General features: G+C 50.2%; 1 protein-coding gene across 1 annotated transcript in view; it reads right to left on the reverse strand.

Annotated features, from left to right (window-relative positions):
* Positions 1–4050, reverse strand: part of Wasf2 (WASP family member 2) — an 89505-nt gene extending 85455 nt beyond the window's left edge. The window contains exon 1 of the mRNA XM_050150399.1: positions 3973–4050. The gene's annotated coding sequence lies outside the window, so the exon portion shown is untranslated. The remainder of the gene's footprint in view (positions 1–3972) is intronic.
* Between the last annotated feature and the right edge of the window lie 14638 nt (positions 4051–18688).

The raw sequence follows: 18688 nt of genomic DNA on the forward strand, positions 1-18688 counted from the left end.
GGGGGGAAAAAAAAAAAAAAAAAAAAAAAAAAAAAAAAAAAAAAGCATAACCACAAACCTAACCAGCCAGACAACCCAATGATTTCTGGTTTCGGTCAAGGTATATAACCTGCCTAGCCTCAGTTTTCTTGTCTATAAAATGGGGCAAATTATATGGATCTTGTAGGAAGCGAGAGAAAACGTGAGAAAGCTTGAAGAGCTACGGGCCTGGGTCTGGTACCGAGCTAGCAGAGCCCCAGGTACAAAACAGAGGCATCAAAACGAATCACCTCTCTGCATCCTGCATCCTATCTGTGTGGGGAGTGGGTGGAGAGTACAGTGCTCACAGAAAGTCCTGCCACTCCCCTTCCTCTGGCATCCTCAGCTCCTCAGCTCTTGCTGGGTACACAGTCTCTCTCTCTCTCTCTCTCTCTCTCTCTCTCTCTCTCTCTCTCTCTCTCTCCCTCGCCTCTCTCCTCCAAACAAGTTCTTCTTCACTGAGCAATCCCAGGGGGCCCCAAACCTCGGTCCCAGCCTGGCTCACAGGCTCTCCCCGCCTCCACATCCTTAATCCGCTGCCTTTGCGCTTGCCTTTCCTTCCACCTGGAATGCTCTCTCCTCCCTGAGCGCCTTTGAAGGGGAAGGAGCTGGAATGACGTTCCCCTACCTTCCTCACTCCGCTCCCCCCTGCATCCCCAGCGGCATACCTGACCTCCCCCTCCCAGCGTGGGGGAAGAGGCAGCTGGGAGGAGGTGGGAAGTGGGGAATGAGAGAAGGGCCCTCTGTAGGGTTTTTCACCTGCTTGGAACAGACTGCCAGAAATGAAAGGTCTAGAAAGAAGCTGCCTGCTGCTCAGCTTCTGAGGCCTCAGCTCAGCGGAGCCCCCCTGCCTTCCCACCATGCCACTCTGCCCCCTTCTTCTCGTCCTCCTCCTGCAGGCAGGTGCTGCAGTCAGGGAACGCGGGTGGGCGGCAGGGTTAGAGAGACCTGGGTTCAAATCCCCTTCCTGCCACTTACCCAGCAAGTGACCCCAGCAAACTGTCCAGCCTGCTTCTACCTCATTTCTTTAGGAAAAGGGACAACAACCAAACATACCCTGGTTCTTTGGGCTGTGGTAAGAACTAAGTGAGATGGCAGATTAAAAAAAAAATGTCAGGCAGGACCAAATGTCGGGCAGGACCACAACAGTAGTGACAGCAGTTAACACTGTGTCCACACGTGCCTTGATGAAGCCGAGGAGGACATGTGTCTGTGTCCTGACTCTGTACCCTTGTCGACAACATGCTATGCTTTTTCTTCTTGCCTTCCAAAGCTTACACGTGGCTGAGGTAGACAAAGCACTTAACCCCAGCAAGGCCTGAGTTCACCCCCCAGCGCCTATCCCCCCCCTCCCTGCCCTGAAAAGCCCAAATCCTGCCTGAACTTAACCTCCGTTACTAGTCTATTCATTTAATAAGCATAGATTGCTGTCTGCTGCTGTTGAGGCTGATGCAGGGCACCAGTGACTCAGGATCAATCTACCTAGCCTCTGCCTCCAAGTGCCTCTTAATGAGAAAGAAGCCATACATAAAAAAAACTGACGTGGCGGCACTGGATGGGTGCAGTAACTCACACCTGAAATCCCTATACTTGGTGTGTGGAGGCAGGAAGTTCAAGGTCATTCTCCTCAATTTCATAGCAAATTTGAGACCGGCCCGAGCTACCAGAGACCTGTATTAAAATCCAAACAGGGTGGTTCAGTGGTCAAAGGGACCCACTGGCAAATCTGAGGACCTCAGTTTGATCGCTGGGGTCTGCATGGTGGGAGGAGAGAAAGGACTCCTGCAATTATCTTCTGATCTCCACCCAGGCCCCCACACACACACCAAATAAATAGGCTAAGTAGCAGAGAATGCCTTGAACCCCAGCTGGTTCAAGGCCAGCAGCTAGGGATGAGGAAGGAGGATTGCAAATTCAAGGCCAAGTCACAGGCTGAAGTTCACCGCCAACCTAGGCAATTGAATGAAACGTTAGCTCAAAATAAAAAGGAAAAAGTGTGGGGATGTCACTTTGTGGTAGAGTTTGCCTAGCATACCTGAGTCCCCAGTACGCACACACGTCAGCGGGGGTGGGGGGCGGCACAGGGAATTTCATAGGCAGCAGTTGAGAGGCAAGAGGAAAGATGGCTTCCAGGGGAAAAGAAAGCCTCCCTAGGGGCTGGTAAATAGAGAGAGGTGATGAGGGTACTGGGCAGGGGTGCAAGATTTCTCTTAGTTTTTATTTTGTCTCACATGTATTTATCATAAATGGGAGTGGCCAGGAGCCTTCTATCATGTGGTGGGAAATGAACTCAGATTCTTAGGCTTGGCCCCAAACAGCCTTACCCACTGAGCCAGACTGCTGGCCTGATTTATTTTTTTTTATTTGTTTGTTTGTTTCTGAGAAAAGAATATTACTAGTGTAGCTCTGGCTGGCCTGGTACTCGCTATGTAATGCAGGCTGGACAATCCCACCTCTGCTTCCTGAATGTCGGGATTGTATGTGAGCATGACCTCACTCACTGGCTCGAAAAGGCCTTTAAGAGGGTGGCACCATTGCCAAATGGCCCTTCACAGAGTGTCTCTCAATATTTTGGGGGATTTGCTTATGGTTTGCATTCATTCATTCAAGACACACTTCAAGTGGCGCACGCCTTTAATCACAACACTCGGGAGGCAGAGGCAGGCAGATCTCTGTGAGTTTGAGGCCAGCCTGGTCTACAAGAGCTAGTTCCAGGACAGGCTCCAAAGCTACAGAGAAACCCTGTCCCAAAAAAACAAAAAAAAACAAAAAAAAGACACACATCCAGCAACACAGCTAAGCTGTGGTCAGATGCCGAAGCAGGCCAGAGCAAAGGGTGGGACATTGGCTGCCACCACTGTGTCAGGTTCCAATGAATAAAGACTTCGAATGTGAAAGTAAATGGCTCTTAAAAAAAGAAGAAGAAGCCAAGTCCTATACAAGTCAATAATAGCGAAGATATGGGTGATGGCCGTGGGGGAGCTTGCACTGGAGAGACCAGTGATTCAAGAAAACGGGCGAAGGCAGGAAGAGGAGGGGTGGCTAGGGTTGAACAATCCAGATCCTGCAACTTCTGCTCTGCAGAGAATGGCCAAGAGGGCAGGGCAGTGAGGTTTCCCCGCCAGACCCCTCTGCAGCTCCCACATTTTCCCAGCCCTGCTGAGCTCTACAGCTTATCTCCGGGTTCCGAAAAAGACACAGCAAACACAAAAAGAGAGAGGGGTGGTGCGGATACGGATGCGGGCACGCGGGCGGGGGACAGGTCTAGGCCTCTTGCTGGAGCACCGGCTTCTTTCCAGGGCCTAGAGCCAACAGGCTGGCTGGGGAGGCAGAGGTTGCAGGCAAGGATTAAGGAGCTGGTTGCTTTTCTACCCAAACCATAGCTGCATCTCTCTCTCTCTCTCTCTCTCTCTCTCTCTCTCTCTCTCTCTCTCTCTCTCTCTTTGAGGTCCCCCCAGCCCCTCCTCTTTTTTTTTTTTTTAAAGAAAAATGTTCCTGTACAGGCACCCGAGGCTTTTTGCAGGAGGCAGCTTTTGGAGAGCTGGGAAAACCAGCCAAGAAGCAAGAGGGAGGAAAAAGACCACGCCTCGCCTGGCAGATTCCTAATGGCCCAGGAGACCAGGGCTTTGCAGGGGGAGCTGCGGGGGTGGGGGCTGGCTCCAGTAGGAGGGGAGGGAAGGGCAGGCCGAAGGACAGCCACTTGCTGGCCAGTGACCTTGGGTGGGATGCTGCTCGTTTCCCTCTGGTGTGGATGGAGGAGGGGACGAGGCTGGCCGGCTGAGGTCACAGGAAGGCCCCTTCTAGCCTGAAACGTGATCTCGGGATGTGGAGCCTGCCAACCTGCCCCGACCCTGGGCCAGCTAAAGATGAAAGGCTGCCTGTCTCCAGCTTCCAGACACCACCACTACCACCACCAACCCCCACTAACCGCCCCCACCCCGCGAACCCAAGTACCTCCAACTTGGAGAGCAGTGAGGCTGGTTGCAGCTGGCTGGAGCTAGTTGCTGGACTCTCCGCCCCTCTTATATCATCCCGCCCGCCCTCCTCCCTTCCTTCAGTTTGGAGGACCCAGAGAGGGCTGGTGACCTGCATGAGGTCACACAGCAAGGCGGAGGGGCCGAGCCAAGACTCACCACAAAGTCTGGACTCTGACTCCAGACTTCCTTGTCATTCCCAGAAACTCGCTGCTGGGAGGTTTATCCCGGGGACTTGGAGGTTCTGGGGCCAGTTCAAAGCTGTGTCTGTTTGAAGTCACAGTACAACTTAATGTTGACTCACATAGGGTTTTTTGGGTTTTTTTTTTTTCTTTTTTTTTTTTCCCACTTTACTTTGTTTTGTCTTTTTTTAAGACCAGAAGAAAATTCCAGGCCCCTGCTTAAGCCTGGACTTGCCCTGCTGGCAGGGAAGGAATGCAGCTCTGGCCACCACAGCTGCTGGTGACCAGCTGCAGTCTCATCTCTTGCTGGTCTTCTCCCAGCAGGCACAGGGACAAAGGCCTTTTCTCAGGCCTGTCCCTTCCGGGCCCCCTAAGCCACCTCCTCACAGACAGACCTGCTAAGTCACTGTTGTCTGGAGGCCTCAGAGTGTTTTCTGTAAAATGGGGCTGGGATGTCTCCATGACCTACTTCTCAGCACTGCTTGGAGGTTCAAAGAGTCACAGTGACAGAAACCCTGACCTTGTTGCTCTGCCTCCGGGGCCTACCTCCTCTCGGTCTCTCCTGCCTCCAGACCTGTGCCCTCCTTCTGCTTTCCCAGCAGTCCAGCCTAGGTCCACTGGTTATCAGTCTGGGAAGCCTGCCCCACCTCCAGCCCCCGCTGCCTGCAGCAGGATAACTTATCACTATTGGAATGAAATAGTTAAACTGTGTACCGGACCTGGCTCCTAGTGAAAGGGAAACAAAGGCAGCTAACACCGAGTGCTCACACTATTCCAGGCATGTAGGTGCCGTTAATGTTTCCATCTTACAGATGACAAAAAAAAAAAAAAAAAAAAAAAAAAAAAAANAAAAAAAAAAAACCATAAAAGGTCTGAACACTCACTCGCCTTAAGTCACAATAAGCTGAAGGTCGAGCCGGGACTCACCACCGCAAGTCAGCTGCAAACCCAGACTTCCAATCCATACCTGAGGCTGTTGCAGTGAACCGCTAATGATGCCTCCCCAGCTCCCAGCCCAGCAGCCAGCATCCACTCAGTGATCCATTAAGTTGGCTGAACGCATACACAAATGGCTGCGGGATGTGCACGAATGTCTGGAGAATAAAGTATCTTCCTGGGTGAGCTGGGCAGGTGGCGGGTATAGGTCCCCACTCTGGACCATTTATTGTAGAGAACATTACCAGATTCTTTCTGCAGTATGGAAGCCACCTGGGACATAACCTCTGACATTTCCCTCCTTTTCATCTGCCAGAGCCAACCAGTCCCCACCAGAACCCCAGTGTCAGCTTGGTATCTCCCAGAGTACCTCTCCCCGCCCCTTCTCTTTTTAATTTTATTTTATATGTGTGGGTGTTTTGCCTGCCTGTATATCTGTGCACCATGTGCATGCAGTGCCCAAGGAAGCCAGAAGAGGGCATCAGATTCCCCCTAGAACAGGAGTAATAGACAGTTGTGAGCTGCCATGTGGGTGCTGGGAATCGAAGCAGGGTCCTATGGAAGAAAAACCAGTGCTCCTAGCCACTAAACCATCTCTCTCTCTTAACCAGCTCAAATTTTCTTCATAGCAGAGGGAGGGTGACCTTGAACTTCTCTTCTTCCTGACTCCACCTCCTGCAAATCTCCCCAGGACTCCACACATCCTTTACCCAAGCTCCTATAAGGTACAAACAGGGAAACAGACAAAGTGGGGTTCAAATCCCACTCCAGCAACCTGCCAACTGTAGTTTCAACCCTTTGGAGCGTGGATAAAAGCACAGCATCTCACAGGGTCAGTGTGAGGGCTCCATGGTTGCTTTGGCCCTAAGCAGTTGCTATATTCTTAGACTTCCCTCTGCCACCAAGAGTAGGTCTTCCTTTTACATTTGATGTATTTAGTCTGCTTGTGAAGTGTGTGCCAGAGGCCTCAACTGGAGGTCAGAGAACAACTTGAGGTGGTCGTTCTTTCTCTCCACCATGTGGGTCTCTTGTAGCACACGCTTTCCTGAAACTGGATCCAAAACCCAAGTATGGGGATCACAGGTGAGTGCTGCCATGTCCAGTTGATATGTTGTTCGGGATCCAACCCAGGGCTATGCTATATTGAGCACTCTGTTCTCTGAGAATTCTGTTTCTTTCTTTCCATATCCTCAATCTTTCTTTCTTTCTTTCTTTCTTTCTTTCTTTCTTTCTTTCTTTCTTTCTGGCATTTCAAGACAGGGTTTCTTCTGTGTAGCTTTGGAGCCTGCCCTGCAACTCAGTTACAGACCAGGCTGGCTTTGAACTCAAAGAGATCCACCTGCCTCTGCCTCCTGAGTGCTGGAATTAAAGGAGTGTGCCACCATCACCCAGTTATCTATCTATCTAAAAAATCATTCATTCATTCATTTGTTTGTTTATTTATTTCTTTGAGAAAAGATTTCTCCGTGTGGCCCAGGCTGACCTAGAGCTCACCGTGTAGTTCAGTCTGTCTTCAAACCGCAGTCCACCGCAGCCCCCTGAGTGCTGAGATCACAGATATCAACTACTGGGCCTGACTTAGCAAGGGCATTTCATTTACTTATTTATTTTTGTTCTTTGACACTTTTGTCCATGTATATGGACAAAACTTTAGGGTCTTTTACACCACTGTGACCACCTCTGGAGCATGGATGATGTCACACTGTTTCAAGGAGTCAGTGTGAAGAATCAGTGGCTGTCTTGGTCTCAGCAAGCACTGGAATTCTCTCTCATTCTCCTACCCTCTTTTGCTGAGGCCTTCTGTCCCTAAAAAGTCCCCTTCCTACTTCCTCGGGTCTTGTGTGTGTGTGACCCACTGAGTTTAAAGTTGCTTTCCTGAACATGGATGAGAGGAGGTTGCTTACTGGGGCCATGCTGCTAAAGAAGATGACGGCTCTCCCCGTCAACCACTGTCGGAAGTACCTCCAAGTGTGGCCTCATGAGCCGATCCCTCATCCATGATAAAATGACCAAGAGAGCATTCTTCTTTTTTTAAAGATAAAAAAACCAACTGTGTGTATATGTGTGTATGTGCATGTGTGCGCGCGCACGTGTGTTTGCACACACATGTGTGTGCGTGCGTGCGAGCATGCATGCACACACTACGTATGTACCTGAAGAGTCCAGAAGAGGGCATTGGATCTCCTGGAGCAAGAGTTACAATGGGAATTGAGGTGCCCTGTGTAGGTGCTGAAACAGTGCTGCCCTTCTGCCTCATCCTAACTGATGGGGATTACAGCTGTGAGCCATTATGCCTGGTCTCTTCCTGATTCTTTATGGTGTAGGAAATTCTCCTTGGTGTCCACATACTACTCCCCAGATGAAATCAGCCTTGCTCTCTGGACTCCACTTTGTACCTCTGTAAAACACATGGGATGTTGCTGACTGTGGGTATTGTCCTTCCCAAAGGACACAGGGTCTGGTACGCAACAGGTACTCAAGGTCTCACTGTGTAGCCTTGGCTAGCTTTGAACTCACTATACAGACCAGGCTGGCCTAAATTCACAGAGATCTCCTGTCTCTGTCTCCTAAACCCCAGGATTAAACATGTGCTCCACTATGCCCTACTGATTCTCTCACCTTAATGTGAATTATGGGGGTTGAACTCAGCTGGCCAGGCTTGCACAGCAAGCACCTTGCCAGGATGAATTCTTGCTAGCCTTGTTTTTTTTTTTACGTGTTTGTTTCTGTGACAGGGTCTTGTTATCTAATCCAGGTTGAACTCTTAGGAATCCTCCGACCTCAGCACCCCAAGTGCTGGGATCCCAGGCCTGCACCACTTCACCCGGTTCTGCCAGTGCCATTCCTGAGTGCCTGGCAGAGGAGGGGGTTCTGCAGGAATCTGGTGTCCTCTGAATCTGGTGCAGGCTCTGTTGTGTGGGAGCGGGAGTAGGTGGAGGAAACTCCCGGCTCCCCGGCTCTGCCAAGCTCTCTCTTCCCTAAGAGGAAGATGGGGACAAGGAGGGGGAGCCCAGGTGCTGAGCACAGCAGGTGGGGCTGGAGCAGGAGTTGGGGCGTGGGTAGGAGCTGGCAGGCTGCAGCTCCTCTAAGACCAGGGCTAGGCCCTGCAGGACCGGGCCTCACAGCCAGTCCCCACCTGCAGTGCCCCACCTCATCCTGGCACCTGGACTAAGTGACTTTTCAAGTTGTAAACTGCATCTAGATTGCAGAGGGGTAGAACCCAAGCCTGGCCCTGTCTCTGCTGAGCAAGGAGAAGGGGGTGGGTTTCCTTGTACTCCTCTTTATGTTAGGCAACGCTTCGCCCAGCGGAGAAGGTAAGGAGAATTCATAAAGTCTGTGTGAGGTCACCTTAGCCCCAGCCTTTGCTTCAGTTGCTGTTCCTGTCACCCCTTCTTAAACACTTTTCTTTCTTTGTTTGTTTTTTAAGACAGGGTTTTTCTCTGTGTAGCCTTGGCTGTCCTAGAATTTACTTTGTAGACCAGGCAGGCCTCAAACTCACAGGGATCTGCCTGCTTCTGCCTCCCCAGTGCTGGGGTTAAAGGTGTGCACCACCATGTCCAGCCGGCTCTTTAGAGCCTTTCCTGATGGCCCACTTCCCTCAGGATGAAGTATCAACTCCTATCAGCCCTCAGAGCCCAGGGTGGTCTGCTTCTTGCTTCATCTTGTGTTTGTTTTTTGTTTTTTGTTTTTGTTTTTTTGTTTTTTTCAAGACAGGGTTTCTCTGTGGCTTTGGAGCCTGTCCTGGAACTAGCTCTGTAGACCAGGCTGGTCTCGAACTCACAGAGATCCGCCTGCCTCTGCCTCCCGAGCTTGTGTTTGTTTTGAGACAAGGATTTTACTATAACTCTGACTGGCCTGGAACTTGCTATGTAGACCAGGTGATCTGGAACTCGGTCTCCGCAATACTGTAATAAAGGTGTGTACCATCACATCCAGCTGCTTCATCTTTTTTTTCTTAATGTAATTTTCTTTGTTTTTGTTTTGTTTTGTTTTAAATCCAAGACAGGGTGTCTTTGTGTAGCCCTAGTTGTTCTGAAACTAGCTCTGTAGACCAGGCTGGTCTCGAACTCACAGAGATCCGCCTGCCTCTGCCTCCCGAGTGCTGGGATTAAAGGCGCTGCCTGGATTGTTTGTTGTTTTGACATAGAGTCTTTTGTAGGAAGATGAGCTCAGGGGCATCCTGGGCTCCCAAGTTTTGGAATTTCAGGCATGTGATACCATACCTGGCTCTTGTTTTTCTGAGACAGGATGCTGCTATGTAACCCAGGCTAGCTTCAAACTCATGATCCTTGGCCTCCACATGCTGAGATTGTAGCAGGCTTGTGCCTCTGGGTCAGATTGTGGTTAGTGCGTTGGAAACCTGCAAAAACCCGTTACCTATCACAGGCCATGAAGGTTCCCACAGGTTTCCCTTTTCCTTTTTCCTCTCTCTCCTTCCCTCCTCTCTCCAGCCATCTTCCCCCCCCCCGCCCCGCCCCTTACCTTTACCTTGGTTTTTGCGCATGCTAGGTGCAGACCTCATCACCAAGCCCTTGGGTTTTTGAGACGGAATCTTGTTTATCTCGTCCAGGTTGGCCTCCGACTTAGAATCCTGTCTTCACCTCCAGAGTGCTGGGACTGCAGGCATGCACCACCTTGCCTGACTCCATATGTTATCTTGTAGCAGCTACATCACGCTTCCACCGTGAAGCATGGCGACTTTCCATTGGTGCAGTGTGGGGCGGAGCTGGAAATCACCCGGACTCTTCCCACCTGTTCATCTCTTCCAAGCTCTGAGTGTACATCACCTCCCATACCACGCTTCCCCTTCCCTCCCTGCTGCAGCGGGTTCCCTGGCCCCACGGTCCACACACCCCACCCTTTCTCTACCTTTCTCTATGGCTGTCCTCCTCCCAGCTGCGATCAGACAGTTTTCAGTGTCTTATCTCTTGAAGCTCAGTTTCCATGGTTGCCTGCTTTTCCCCCCCCCTAATGCTGCAGGAGGAACCCCAGGGCCTTGTGTGTGCTAGGCAATTCAACTGAATTATATACCCAGCCCCTATAACTGTCTTTTGGAAAGAAAGGGGGGAAAAAAGGCTTTTAAAAAATGATTTATTTTTTACTTTATTTTATTTTGAGACAAGGTTTCTCTGTGTGGTCCTGGCTGTCCTGGAATGGAACTAACTCCATAGACCAGGCTGGCCTTGAACTCAGAACTGCCTGCCTCTGCCTCTGAAGTGCTGGGATTAAAAGCATATACCTGCTTGATTTGTGGTATTTTGGGACAAGATTTCTCTGTATAGCCTTGGCTGTCCTGGAACTCACTCTATAGACCAGGCTGGCCTTAAATTTACAGAGGTTGCCTTCCTCTGCCTCCTGAGTGCTGAAATTAAAGGCACGTGTCACTGAGCCCTGCTTGATTTTATTTTTAATTTTTTGTTTGTTTGTTTTTCAATACAGGAAAAACTTTGGAGCTTTGTAGCTCCAAAATGCTTTTGTAGCTTTGGAGCCTGTCCTAGAACTAGCTCTTATAGACCAGGCTGGCCTCCAACTCACAGAGATCCACCTGCCTCTGCCTCCCGAATGCTGGGACTAAAGGCATACGCCACCATCACCCAGCTTTATTTTTAATTTTTATTGAAAATTAATAGGTACGTGCATTTGTATAAGTGTATGCCATGTGTGTGGGTGCCTGGGGAGGCCAGAAGAGGGTGTCAGATCTCGTGGGGCTGGATCTACAGGCATTTGTGAGCCACCCAATATGGTGCTGGGAGCTAAATTTGGGTTCTCTGGAAGAGCAGGAAGGGCTCTTAACCACCAAGCCAAGTCTCCAGGCCTCAGAAACACTTTTGAGGGAAAGATATGTACAGAAGAACGTGCACATCAAATACACATCAATACAAATCTTGATGAATTGTCACCCTCAAAGCAGAAGCCAAACCAAGATACTTTTCCTCACTTCCTGTACCCAAAAGCCCTCTCGTGTCCTTTCAGCTTTGACTGTCTTGGTTTTTAAATTTTGTTTTGTTTTGGGACAGGGTCTCATATCAGCCGGGCTGCCAGGAAATGAGTAGGTGTCTGAGAATGACCTTGAACTCCTTTTCTACCTGCTAGTTAAGCTCTCTACCAAAGAATTACCTTCCCAGTACATATTCCAGTCTTCTTCATTTTTGTTTTCTCAGTACCAGCACAGAGCCAGGAATTAGCAGTCTTCCGTGGGTTTATTGGATGAATGAATGAGTTGGAGATACTGTTACTGTCTTAGGGACTTTTTGTTTTTGTAGGCCTTTTTCCCCACCCCGAGACAGGGTTTCTCTGACTGTCCTGGAACTCGCTTTGTAGACCAGGCTGGCCTTGATCTCACAGAGATCTTCCTGCCTCTGCCTCCCCAGGAATGGGATTAAAAGCATGCGCCACCACAGCCTGTCCTTGTTTAGGGGTCTTTGTTTTGTTTTGTTCTGTTTTTGTTCTTGTTGTTGGTTTTTTGAGACAGTATTTCTCAGTATATCTTTGGCTGTCCTAGAACTCACTCTGTAGACCAGGCTGGTCTTGAACCCACAGATCTGCCTGCCTCTGCCTCCTGAGTGCTGGGATTAAAAGCCTGTGCCACCAGGCCTTGCTCTGTTTAAGGATCTGAATCAGTAACTTTTCTCTGCCATTTAAAGAATTTAAAAAACAGGAAAATCAAGATATAAAACAAGAAAGAAAGAAAGAAAGAAAGAAAGAAAGAAAGAAAGAAAGAAAGAGAAGAAAGAAAAAAAAAAAACAGGAAAATCTGCCAAACAGAAGCCAAGGCCTGGTCTCTCCTTGAGGACTGAGTGTTTTCAAAGGGGCAGTGGGGGTGGGGTGGGGGGTGGGGGTTCTGCCTTTCCCCAATTGAGGATTGGCCAATTTGAAAAAACACAAGGAGGGTGATAGGTCTGAAAATTTGTGGTAACCACATCCTGTTCTGGCCTTGAACTTGACAGACTGATCCCATAGGCCAAGGGTCTCTACAGATGACCCTACTGGGTGGAGAAAAAGCCCACTAAGCCTCTGTCTCAGGACAAGATGGTGTAGAAGAAGAAGAAGCCAGACATCTTAGAAATTCACCATCTTTATACTTAGTCACGCCCCTAGCCCCAACTGTCTGCCTATCAGAGACTCCATCTAACTCCTGTTCCCTCGATATTCAATTCATCAAAGGCCACATGGAATCCAGTGTTCTTCAGTTGTACTCCTAGCTTGGTGTGACCCCAAGGAGGTCTCTTCTGCTTTCCGGGCCTCAGTGTGTGGAAGAAGGAGGCTGGACTAATGATCTCCTTAGGGCTTTTCCAGATGTGGCGTCTGGAGCACGATTAACCCCTGGGGTTCAGACTGTACACCACTGGGAGTCATTCCAGTTTCCTGCTTGAAAATGAGGCCTTGAGGGATTTGGAAACTTGATCTATGTACAGGGTCAGAACCTGGGCCTGAGAGTCAGGAGACAGAGGTTTGAGTGCTGGATGGGTCTCTGGGTGATCTTGGCTCAGTCCCTTCCCCTTCTTGGGCCTCCCAGGGAACTTCACCTGGCATAGACAGGGTTATGGGAGAATGGCTGTGCTGGCTCCAGGCCTCTAACCTCTAAGGCTTGGTTCCTGAGGTAGGGCAGCTTTCTGGCTCTGGGTTCAACCCTGCCAGGCAATTGGGAGTGGGGAGAGAGAGAGAGAAACACATGGTATGATATTGCCCAGGGGAAGGGAACTCACAGCCTGGCCAGGGACCCAGTGTTCAGCCAGGAACCAAATGGAAAACGGACTGATGGTCCAAGTCCAAGTGATTCTCAGTGTGGGGGGCTAAAGGGAGATGCACTGGGGAACTCTGAGTGAGAAGACCCCAGGGGTGGTTGTGGGAGAGACAGAAATGGCTTCCTGGGGGAGAAGATTTTTGAAATTAGCAGGGCGTTCAGTCCAGTGGTGCTTCCCAGAGATGGGAGGAGGCAGGAAGAAGGAAATTGGGTCCAGGTGACCACAGAGCAACAGCTTGGCCTGGTCTAGGAGAGGTGGGGCTCGCCTGTGGGAGCTTGGACAGCAGCCACAGCTGGGCCACAGAGGGAAAGGGGAGGGCCTGGCCTGGGCTCTGTGAAAGCACCATCTTCTCAGGCCACAGATCCAGTTACGAACTGGAGGGGGCCTCTCTATGGACAGCCCTAGGGCCCCCGCCTGGCTGTCCTAGGCCTACAGGACAAAGGTGAGAAGCAGGGTTAAGTTCTGGTCCCCAGCCCCTCCTCAGCTCCTTCTCTAGCGACCATGGAGACACCTTCAATTTGGATGACAGACCCTTTGTGGCATTCCAAACAGAGGCCACACAGAGCATGTCTGTGTCTCATTCCTCAGGCGGATGACTGAGGCCAGCCGCTGCGTTAGCCAGATTAGAGGACAGTCTAACGATGATAATGGTACAGGGCACCAGAAGGAGAGGTAAACACTTGACTGCCAGGGTTTGACGCTGTTACTTAGAAACTGCAACCTCAGGCAAGTCTCTCAACCTTGCTGTGCCTCCTCAGCTTCCTCACCGGGGCACTGCAAGAGTTACATTAGTAGCTGGGTGTGTGACCGAGCTGTACGGAAGCATGACCAGCTCAGAGGCAGCTCAGTAAACAGACTCCCAGTGACTCTAGCCTGAGCACCAGTTCCTTTATCTCTAAAATGGAGCTGGTAGTTCCTGCCTTCGGAGGCATTCAGAAGGACACCGTGTTCCTGCCCAGAGCACACTGGAGGCCCTTCTCTTAGGCCCCGCCTACCTACCCAGTGGCTTTCCTCAGCACCCCCTCCTGGTGAACAGCTGCTTTTGGCTACCCCTTAGGCCCAGGAATCTACCCTGGCAGTGTGGTTTGGACTAGGGAAGGGCACACCCACGCCCTGTCAGCTGGCTCAGGGTTTCTAAGATCCTTGGTATCCAGAACTGTTTCAGAAGGGAGTGGGGGTGGACTCTGGCTGGGCATGAGTTCCAGACCTCTCTGATTCTTCATTCTGTGGGGGAGGGACCGGGGGAGGAGGGCTGGGGTGACCTTTTGAAGTATTGAGGCCCCATGTCCCTGATTGCCTGGACTTAAGGGTGGCACTAATTAAGAATCAATCAGGAGCCAGGGTTACACAGAGAAACTCTCTCTCAAAAACCAAACAAACCAACAAACCTGGGCAGTGGTAACAATCAACTTTAGTCCCAGGATTGGGAGGCAGAGACAGACGGATCTCTGGGAGTTCGAGCCCAACTCTGTCTACAGAGTGAGTTCTAGGACAGCCAAGGCTATACAAAGAAACAAAACAAAAGAAAAATTAGGACTGGAGAGATGGTTCAGACTACTCTTCCTTAAAACCCGGGTTTAATTCCCAGTGCCCACATGATCCAGTTCCAGGGGCTTCAACTCCCTCTTCTGAACTTGTAGCACCAGGTACATATGTGGTGCACACACACACATGAAAGAAAAACACTTCTAGGGGGCTGGAGAGATGGCTCAGTGGTTAAGAGCATTGTCTGCTCTTCCAAAGGTCCTGAGTTCAATTCCCAGCAACCACATGGTGGCTCACAACCATCTGTAATGAGGTCTGGTGCCCTCTTCTGACCTGCAGGCATACACACACAGACAGAACATTGTATACATAATAAATAAATAAATATTTAAAAAAAAGAAAACACTTCTACACGTACGAATTAATAAACTTAATTTTTTTGTTTAAAAAGGTAAATGAGGGCTGGAGAGATGGCTCTATGGTTAAGAGCACTGGCTGTTCTTCCAGAGGACCTGAGTTCAATTCCCAGCACCCACATGGCAGCTCACAAACTGTCTGTAACTCCAGTTCCAGATCTGCCATCATCACACAGACATGCATGCAGGCAAAACACAATACCGTATAGAATAAAGATAAATAGTTTTTTTTTTTAAAGTAAATGAGCAGGCTGGAAAGATGGCTCAGCCGTGAGGAGCTTGCGCTGCTCTCGTGGAGGACCTTAGTTCCCAGCACCCATGTCAGAAGGCTCACAACCTTCCCATAACTCCATCTACCGGGGATCCGACGCCCTCTCCTGGCCGTCACGGAGAGCTGCGCTCACATATGCGCATCCCTACTCAAACACACACAACTTCAGAAAAGGAAATAAGCTGGGCATGAGGCCTCACACATGTAATCTTAGCACTCAGGAGCCAAAGGCAGGAGTTTCTGTGAGTTCCGGACCAACCAGATCTACAATAGTGGGAACCTCTCTCAAAATAAGCAAGTAAGCAAGCAAGCAAATAAATAAACAATACAATTAATACACATTAAAAAAAAACTGCAAGCTCAGCGCTGCTGTTCATAGACACTTGGGAAACAGCATGAATGGCTACATTGTTTACATCTGTGGAGTCCTGGGGAGCAGATACTTTACAGCTCATTCTAAGGATGGAGAACTGGAGGCTCAGAGAGCTGAAGGTACTCACTTACAATGCTACATCCATCTAAGGGCAGAACTAAAGTTCAAAACGAGTCTGTCTGATTCCAAAGGAGCTGCTAGACACGGGATGGAAATGCCAGCAGATCTTTAGGAGCCTGACTCAGAGGCCAGATCCTGGGCTAGACAGTGGGTCAATCCCAGGACGATGACCAGATTCACTCAGGATGCAAAAGGTGTTTCTTTACTCTTAGGAGCCTGTTGGTGAACCCGTCTCCCAGCCCTCTGGTAGCATGCCACCTGTGTACCCCAACCTGTGAGTATAGTCATGTCCTAGGTTCTCGGGAGCCCAAATACATCAGACTTGGACTGTGCCCTGCCAAGTGCTGCTAGTTTGGTGGAAGCATTGCCACAGGTCTTAGTGGCAATAGTCAACCTGGGTTCAAGTCCCAGCTCTGCCACTTATTATCCTTGGTAACCAACAGAGTCCCTCTAGCCTTTTTGAGCCTCAGTGTCGCCTGAGTAAAGCATAGGTGACGCTCACAAGCTGGCAGAGTTTTACTTCTGTTTTTTTTTTTTTTAAATTAATATGTATACAGTGTTCTGCCTGCATATATGCCTACAGGCCAGAAGAGGGCGCCAGATCTCATTACGGATGGTTGTGAGCCACCATGTGGGTGCTGGGAATTGAACTCAGAAACTCTGGAAAAGAAACCAGTGCTCTTAATCTCCAAGCCATCTCTCCAGCCCTTTATTTTACTTTTCCGTTTATGTGTATGGGTATTTATTCTGTATGTATGCCCACAGAGGGTAGACGAGGGCATCAGATCAAACTGGAGTTTGAGACCATTGCTATCTGCCATGCGGTTGCTGGCAATCGAACCCAGGGCCTCAGGAAGGACAGTGGGCGTTCTTAACTGCTGAGCCATCTCTCCAGCCCCACAGGCTGGAAGAGTTAAAATAAGGTCATCTCCGTGGAACACATCTATAAAGTCTCCCGCAAAGCAGCCCGTGAGCGTCAGCTGTCAGCTCTTCTGTGCACATTACTCCAATTGGTTGGGCAAAGGCAGAGAGGAGAAACTTACTGGGGTAAGCAAACTGGGATAAGGAAGTCTTCCTGGGGGAGGTGCATCCATGTTGGGCCTTTAGGGGAGGGCATTCCAGGAGACCAAGAAAATGACCTGTGTTGGGTGTGGCTGACTGGGAGGAGCAAGTAGAATTGCAGCTGCTAGAGCCTTTCGGGTGCTTCAAGGGCCGTGCCGCCGGGTATGACTGTGGGTGCAGAGCGGGACTCTGCCTGTTTTCGAGAGCCCGGACTGTGGTGCAGAGAGCGAACCGGAAGGCAGAGGCTGGAGGTCCTGCTGGGGAGGAGATCTGAGCAGACTCCCGGTGGGAGCCCCCTCCCCCCAACCTCTGGTTCAGCTCTGACCTCTCCTACTTCCTGCCGTCCCAAGTGTGTACTTGTTCCCGTGCCTGGAACATCTTCCTCCTCCCTTTGCCTGGCTCACTCCTTGCCCTTCAGGTCCCAGCTCAGCAGCTTGTCCTCCTGGAAGGCTGCTAGACGTCCCTCCTAGGTGAGGTCGTCCTCTGCGCTTACAGACCTGTGGCTTTCCTGACTGGACTCTGGTTTAGGGTCAGGGACTACGCACTTGCCTTTGCCGTATCCACGCGGCCCGCTGTGGCTCAGTGCCTGGCACCCAGGGTACCCCATGTAGGATTCAAGAAATGAGTGGCTGAGCCTCTTGAGGACAGCTGTGACAGTCGGAGTGCACATGAGAAAGTGGGCAGTGACAGAGAAAAGAGATGGGGTAGGGTGGACAGGAAGAGGGACTGAGGCGAGGCGCGCACAGGGGATAAAGAGCAGACGGAGAATGACTCAGAGGTTTGGGTTGTCGTCCCGTCGTCCCCACCCCCACTCACTTGGATAAGCCCTGCCTTTCACCAAGATAGGAAGCTTGAAGGAGGGGTTGGCAACCAGGGAAAGGAAGGAGAGGAGGCCAGAGGGACAGGAGGCTGGGGCCCTGGTGCATGCTCTCTAGAATGTTCCTGTCTGCCCACTGGTGGGGGACCCTGTCAGTCCTGTCACTATGAAAACGTCTCCAGCATTATGTATCTAATCAGTTGGTGGCCTGCTTCCCTAGCATGCGTGAAGCCCTGGGTTTGATCCCCAGCACATTTTTAAATTGAGTGTGGTGGTGCGGTGCGGTGTCCGCTGGTAATTCCAGCGCTCTTGAGGTGGAGGCAGGAGAAAGAGAAGTTGAAGGTCAGCCTCAGCTACCGGTGCAGTTAAAGGCCAACATGTGGATACAGAACATCAGTGATTAAGAGCCATCTTGTGTTCTTCCAGAGGATCTGAGTTCAGTTCCCGGTACCCATATCAGGCATCACACAACTGAATGTCACTTCAGTTTCAGGGGATTTGATATACCATTTTCTGGTCTCCTTGGGCACCTGCACAGGTGTGATAAACATTCACACCCACATACACATGCACGCATGAAGGCATGCACACACACATGCATGCACATGAACACACAATAAAGTAAAAACACATCTAAAACAAACAAACAAAAAACTTACCAAGCCAAACATGGTGGCATGCTCCTTTAATTTAACCCAGCACCGAGGAGGCAGAGGCAGCTGAATCTCTGAGTTCAAGGCCAGCCTGGTTTATAACTTGCCTCAAAAAAACCGAAAAACAAAAAGTCACGACAGATGTGGAAACACACAATTTTAATCCCGGGAGGCAGAGTCAAGGCAGATGTCTATGTCTAGAAATATGAAGCAAGCCTGGTCTACACAGGCCGTCCTAGGCCAGCCAGGGGATACATAGTAAGAACATGTCTAAATAAATAATAAATAGGAGCACTTACTGATCTTCCAAAGGACCTGGTTCAGTCCCCAGCACTCACAACTTGTCCTGTCTCCAGTTACAAGGGCTCTGAAGCCTCCGTCTCGCCTCTGTGGGCACCTTTGTATATGTGGGTGCATATGTACACAGGTGTACACACAATCATAGATAAATACTTGAAAAGTGGGATGTGGGGAGATGGCTCGATTGATAAAACGCTTGCCACACAAGGAGCAACGTGAGTCTCTAATCCCAGGGACAGGAAGACAGGAGGAGCCCTGGGGCTTGCTGGCCAGCCAGCCTAGCTGAACTGGTGAACTCCAGACTCAGCAAAAAACCCTGTGTCAGAAAATAAGGCG

Source organism: Alexandromys fortis, unplaced genomic scaffold (genome assembly GCF_014885135.2).
Source record: "Alexandromys fortis isolate MF-2015 unplaced genomic scaffold, M_Fortis_MF-2015_v1.1 scaffold_26, whole genome shotgun sequence".
NCBI classification, from domain to species: domain Eukaryota; kingdom Metazoa; phylum Chordata; class Mammalia; order Rodentia; family Cricetidae; genus Alexandromys; species Alexandromys fortis.